The 6,786-nt window shown below is 41.6% G+C and overlaps 1 long non-coding RNA gene across 1 annotated transcript; it reads left to right on the top strand.

The window, feature by feature from the left end:
* The first annotated feature begins 273 nt into the window (after positions 1-273).
* Positions 274-4,642, top strand: LOC128778368 (uncharacterized). Its single transcript, XR_008423975.1, has 3 exons — positions 274-481; positions 2,904-3,015; positions 4,559-4,642. It is a non-coding gene; the product is annotated as an uncharacterized LOC128778368 (long non-coding RNA).
* Positions 4,643-6,786: the final 2,144 nt, after the last annotated feature.

Genomic DNA, 6,786 nt, shown 5'->3' with positions numbered 1-6,786 from the left:
GCAATAGGAGGTTCATGAATGGAGTTCTCAGGACAGGTGTTCAACCCCTACCAGGAACCAAGAGCAAGCCAACAGCTGTTTCTCAAACGGAGAAGTATTACTGGTCAAAGAGTATGTGCTTACACTCAAACACCCTAGGGGCCTCTACGGTGGTTTGTTTATTGGAATTTTCATAGGATTTAGACAGCATTCCAATCTGCTGCGGAATTTTTGAGTCCTTCTGGATTCACTAGGTCATAAAGAGCTGCCTACTGCAAAACTTACATTTTCTAGCCTTCTCAGATCCCACGTTCCGCTCAAAATTCGCAGCCACTTGGGCTTTCTTGTAAATGAATCAAAGGAGCACACCTGTATCATATGTTACTTCCAAAACCCAATGAGGCTTGTCAAGTGTTACAACTTTTTGTTTACCGCTGTCCGATGCAAGGTGTATTAAGTTGTCTTTCATATTGACAAGGATATCCCTATGTACCTCAGACAGGTGAGAGGCCCATCGAAAGTCATTGCTACTTTCTATTACTGGGTATTCTCAGCAGGAAACAAGATATATTCGACGAGCGTGGTGCCCTCTGAAATGATGAGACCATCAAGGACGCTATGGCCAAATTGGCATAGAGTTCAAGAGCTCCTGTACTCCTGAGACAGGATCAGTATACTAGGCTCCTGCCAAGTGATAATCACCTTCTGAGCTTATTTATTGAAATAGCATTGGTGAGATCAATAGACGTAAACCCAAAACTGTTTTTATTTGCTCCAGTAAAGAAATGATGTCTGGATGGGCCTCTTTGATTTGAAAAACAGATTCAGTTCGCGATCATCAACTGGGTGAGAATGTTTAAGACACATTTGGGAGACTCAGGTGATTTCTGCATGGGTCAAACGAGCCAACGCTGCTTCTTTTAAGTCTTTGAGGGTAGCAGTTAACTTTGTATTTCTACCCCACCTTTCCCAGCCTCCTCCCAAGGATATGATATGGCTTTCAATTTACTTTCTGATGGGAAGAGGAAGTTCTAAGAGTTTTCCTGGGTCCTTCCTACCACAATAGGCTGGGGTGACCACACAATGTATCACTAAAACCAGTGTATTTTTGATAGTGAACGGAGTACTCTTAATGATTATGCAGGAAAAACACATTTTGGTGCCTCAAGGGTCAGGAATCCAGTGCCGGGATTTGGTCAATTGTTGAGGTTATCTGTACGGATAGTGCACTTGGGAACCAGGAAAATCATCGGATGTGATCAGGAACATGCTGGGCCTCCTCAAGCTGGATTCGGGTCGCAACTATCGTCATTACCTGATCTCTTTTAGCCTCCATTCTCACCAGTGGACCACACCAACAGTCTCCACAAAATTAGCGTTCCCGAAAATTAGTGTTAGCTCAGAGCCAATGTCCAACAACCCCTGAGAGGACGGGGTATTTCCCTCTCCTCATTGCGCAGTCGTTCTGGTGAATGAATAATTTCCTTTGTGGAGAGCTGGAAACAAAATCATAGAACGTACTAGCATATTACAGGGTGCTTTCTTCAAGGCATCATGCCTTCTCTCCATGCGTTAGGGATACACGTGTATGGACTCCGGTCTGAGACTTGTAGGTGAAAATCTGTGGTCATTCTGGGAGCTGAAAGCAGGCCTCTCCAGGCCCAGAGGGGGTATTGCTGTTGTTAATAGAAATCAAATAGAATCTCTGAGGGCTATTCTCTACAGGCTCTAATTATAGGCTTGGAGATTATCAGGGTCGGTGGAGGTCAGGCACAGGGACTCAGATTTCCCTTGCGTGAAAACTTCCTCAGGTAAGGCTATTACAAACGCTTCAAGCAAGATGGTTGCAGACTTATCCAAGGAGGAAAGAGACTACCCTTTGAGAAATTCTCCGCCTTCCACGTATCCTCATTGCTCTCCTTATAGATCCACTCTTTTTCCACAACTGCTCTAATTGTCACACAAGAGATGGAGAAGAGCTGTGGATTCCATGGACATGATTCAACAGCCCACCAGATCAAATTCTGAATTTTATGTCTGGCCATTTTAGTCCAGCAACTTAAAGAGATGGAAGATTGTGTGTGTGTGTGTGTTTTGTAAGCCCAGCTGTAGGAATTTGCTGTCATTCACCAACTTCAAGCCTTTGGGAACCAAATGGAGCAACTCTTTTGTCCGGTTTTCCTCAATCCTTATCCTAGGTTGAGCCTGAGACTCATTGTCCGTGCCAGGACCCTTGGGAGAGTGAAATGGGTATGCTAAGGAAAGTTACACTAGGACAGGAAGCATAAAGGATCCAGGAGACACTGGACATGTCAACATTCACCTCAGGCTCTGTGTATTGTGTTATGGCATTAGCCATGGGGCTGCGGAAGGTCTGATCTTCAGTGGATATTTCATTCCAGGTGATCATATGATTAAATCTGAATGAATAGGCAGCCAGAGAAGCGTGTCTTAATACTTGCTTATAAATCCTGGCACAACAGATAACCGATCCCAGGCTCTCCGCATTTCCGTCGGCATCTGTTGCCAGGAGTTTCCCTGTGTTCACTCGTCTTACCAATTTCTTACCAGTTACAGTGTGACTATCAAATGATACCTGACAGAAAGCGTTGCATTGCCTGCATTCCCATTAAGTACCTGTTTTACTTCAAAGGATGGTATGTTCCAGAGTGCCCAGAAGATGTGATGTGGGGTCATCTAGTTCAGTGGTATCTGATACCAACATCAGATCTACCACAAACGGCCTAACAGCTCTCATTCACTTATATGTTTGACATCTAATTACTATCATGTACTCTAACGGACCATCGCCTAATTCAAAAATAATTAACACGAACCATTTGCCTTCTACATAAATGAGGGCATATTACATAGTCATTTAAATGTGTGTTTTAGCCAAAGCAATATATTTGTGTAATTTGCAGGTCACTTCGGGCTCCATGATTCTATGACTGTAGAAAACTCCAGCACAGAAAAATATCTGAATAATTACTTATCCCTCAGTGTCACGTCAGAGTTACTGTAATTAATTAAAAGGTATGTGCTTACAAAGCTTAGGGTGGTTTTGGTTTTTGTTTTTCGTGCATGTAACAGAGGTGGGCTGAAGGGAAAAGAGCTGTCAGGTTTATTCCATGCTTTGGCAGAAGGAAGTCAGTGTAGGCGTAGTTCAGGAAATCACTCTGTCACCAGTCTGGAAGATTCTGAAGAGAGATGCTTGACAAGAGGGTGAGCATGCCTGAGTAGAGGGAACCACCCTTACGGACTTTGCAGATTTCAGCGTGGGTGTGGTGCTGTTGACTTTTTCCTTTTTGACATGGGTTGCACCCCTTACCTGCCAAGTTGGATTTTAAGCCTTTCCGGCTATAGGACTCTACCATTTGCAACAAGATATATACATTTCCTATGTGGTTACAAGAAGCCTTGCTTTGGGAAAGTTGATGTGACTCATGATCCAAATGTTGCATTCTGGAAAATGAAACGATCTTTTCATGGTTCTATTTTGAAAAGTTCTTTGGCGATTATTTAAGCGACCCATCTTAGTACCTTTGATGTCAAATAATTGTGGTCTTCTCTTGGACGGAAGCCTTGTTACACAGTAAATGTTTCCCAGAAACTATATTTTAGAAAAGAAACCGAAGGAAAGAAATATTTAAAAGCAGATGTCTTACAACTGCTTCTGTGCTTTAGAGGCAGACACGGTTCATCTTCTGCCATGTCTGCTTTGTGTGTGTAGGAACTCTTGGATTTGGTTAATAATGATGAAAAACAGTATTATAAAATCAAGAAAGCAACCACAGCTTGTCCCTGGAAAGTCATTTTTATTGAATTGCCCCAAAACTACTCAACTGACACGTACCAAGCAAAACTCTGTGATTTGATGTTCCTTTATCTTGAATCCAGTTTTCCCAGTTGGAAATGTGGGCTTTGATCTTTATCTGTGAATTGCTTAATGTAGGCCTCAACATGTTCCATTTTGTAAGAAATTACGGTGCTCCACTTCTGGAATGAATTTCCCCAGGGCTTCTTAAATGGTTTGCGCTTTAATGCATGATAGTTGAAAATTTTCCCAATTTGATCAATTCCTTTTAAATTTGAATGAGACGCTACTTTTCCTCACGTACTCAGATAATGCCATTGACTCACGGCCAGAGGGGTGTGCATTTGGAGTAGATTTTGTAGCAGTGGTGATGTGAATCCATCGAGACCTGGATTACTCTTGGCCACTGGAGATGCTTCTGTTAGGATACTGGTGTAGTCTTTAGCTGTAGATCAGAATGAAACCCGGAAGTTCACACGGGCCCTACTTGTAGCCTGGGTCACCTTGCCACTGTTTTCTGACCAGTAGAATTAACTGACAGCAGACAGTTATTTTCATCTCTGAAGTAGATCCAGGCTTTTGCTGTCTTGTTTTCTCTTTCCATTTCCTTAGGTTGGAAATTGCTTTATTTGCTGATATTTCCTAGCTTGGGTTGAGTTTCAAGCCAAGGACATTACTGCAAGAGGAACAAGAATAGAAAATCAATACCATATTGATTGCCAGTGAGAACGATTATGAATAACTTCAGTTTCCTCTTTGCAGGTTTGGGCCCATTGTTCTATCTTCGCCATTTACGGCTTTCCGAATTTTTACAATGAAAATGTTGCGATTGAATCAAAGGCGTGGACAAAAATGATCGTGTCTATACAAGTTTGTAAATTCTTAAATGGTATGCATTTTGAAAAAAAGCTTTCATAATGGATATCAAAAGGATTATTTTCCTCTGTAGCTTTTTCATAAGAAAAATGTCATTTTCCTGATCACATTGATGGTAAAACGGTCATGTTTAGCCTGATCAAATTTAAGCTAAAAATACTTACCTGTTCACAGTAATTTTCACTCAATTTCAGTACATAGGAAAATATATTGTTTGTATGATGATGCATTTATTTTAGATCTGACGTTCCTTTCAAACTTTGAGCATGAAAGAGACTATTTAGCAAGCCTATGAACTTAGACATGTTTTAAATTTTAAAGAGATCCTAAAGAACTAGGTCAAGGCTTAAGCAATTTTGGGCTTTGGAGAACGTATTCTTTAGCTGTGTCAGAAAGTGGGGTAGGAGGAGGTTGAGATGGAAGAATCTGCCTTCCTTAGTAGGCTCCTGAAGAAATACCGTTCTGCAGGTAGAAGGCGGTTTTTTGGGGCCCTCTAAACTGCAAGGACATTGAACCCCACTTTACCTTTGGGAAGGCTAATTCCGAAAAGAACCAGAATCTTACTCTCCTCTTCAGTGCTGAATCACTGACACTCCTTTGGTTGCAGGCAACAGATACGACCTCAGCTCATCTAAAGGAGAAGTCATTCACTGGAGGGAGACGGCTATTTCCAAAATCCAGGAAATACTGACGATACAGACTTCAGTAAGGACTGAAATCAAAGCAGTGTTGGTGATCTAGGTGTCCCACTGAAGTCCAGATTCAGGAGTGAAACAGCATCGATTATTTTTCATCCCTCCTGCTTTCCTTTCAGATTCAAATGCTGAGAGAAAGAGAGAGAGAGAGAGAGAGAGAGAGAGTACGATTTACCTAGGTAGGGCTCTGGACCTAGGGCGGGCAAGGCTCTTTGATGGATATATTATTATGCCTTTATTCTTGGGGAATGGGGAGGGGGTCTCAAAAGGAAGCAGGAAACTATTACCAGAAGGGCAGGGACAAACCAAGAGATATCCCCTACAGGCAGTATTTTTCTCCCTCTAACATTTTAGGACTTGTTATAATCATTGTGCCCATACCTTCATAGCCCTATATACTCGACACTGTCCTCAGCTCTTCCCTACTCTTTCCCCACTTTTTCCACCACCCAAAAAGGATTTTAAAACTCTAGTTAGCTTTGAGAGGACTAGGCATTGAGGAGTTCTTGCTTTAGTTAGGCTATGCCTTATGGTTTAGTTCTAGCATAGGCTCTGCCTTGCTCTTGAGGTCCTACCTTCTTGTTTCTGAGGTTCCAGTTTCTGTTGACCATGACCTTATCTTATTTCCTGGATCTGAGTTGGACTTGAGCCCTGATTTGCTTCTTGCTAGGCTTGGGTGATTTCCTTCACTTCCAGTGGGTACCTGGTGCCCTGTTCTCTTCCAGAAAACTCCTCTGGAGCTCTCTGATTGCTTCTAGATTTCCCAGCATAGTGTTTCTCTCATCAGAACACTTTTGATATTCCTGGTGGGATCCTACTGAGGCCAAATGACTATTTGCCAAATTTTCTCTCTCTTTTTTTTAATGCAGGAACACCTCTTTATACAGTCTTGGCTATTCCAATATTCCCATTTAACTCTACCTTTTAAATTTGCTTTAGTTAAATATTGAATAGACATAAAATCCTAATAATAATACATGTAAAGTTTAAAGAAATACCAAATAATGATCTCCAATGTACTGACCGCCCAGTTTAAGAAACATGATGCAGGGGTGCATGGATGATTCAGTCGGTTAAGCCTTCAACTTGTGATTTTGGCAAAGGTCATGGTCTCACTTTCATGAGATTGAGCTCTGCCTCAGGCTCCAGGCCTGAGAGATTCTCTCTCTCCCTCTCCCTCTGTCCTTCCCCCACTTGGGTCTCTTGCTCTCTTTCTCTCTCTCTCAAAAAAAAAAAAAAAGAAAGAAACAGGATGCGATGTCATTCTTTCTTTCTTTTTTCTCATTAGATATTAATATTTTATTTATTATTTTTATTTTTTGAAGTTTTTATTTAAGTTCCAGTTAGTTAGCGCAGTGTTATATTAGTTTCAGGTATACGCTATAGTGATTCAACACTTCCGTTCATCACCCGGTTTCA

This window comes from Panthera pardus, unplaced genomic scaffold, assembly GCF_024362965.1.
Source record: "Panthera pardus isolate Hobbes unplaced genomic scaffold, ASM2436296v1 HiC_scaffold_2, whole genome shotgun sequence".
Classification (NCBI taxonomy): Eukaryota; Metazoa; Chordata; class Mammalia; order Carnivora; family Felidae; genus Panthera; species Panthera pardus.
The sequence above is the reverse complement of the archived record's forward strand: the minus strand, read 5'-3'. Positions and strand labels throughout refer to the sequence as shown.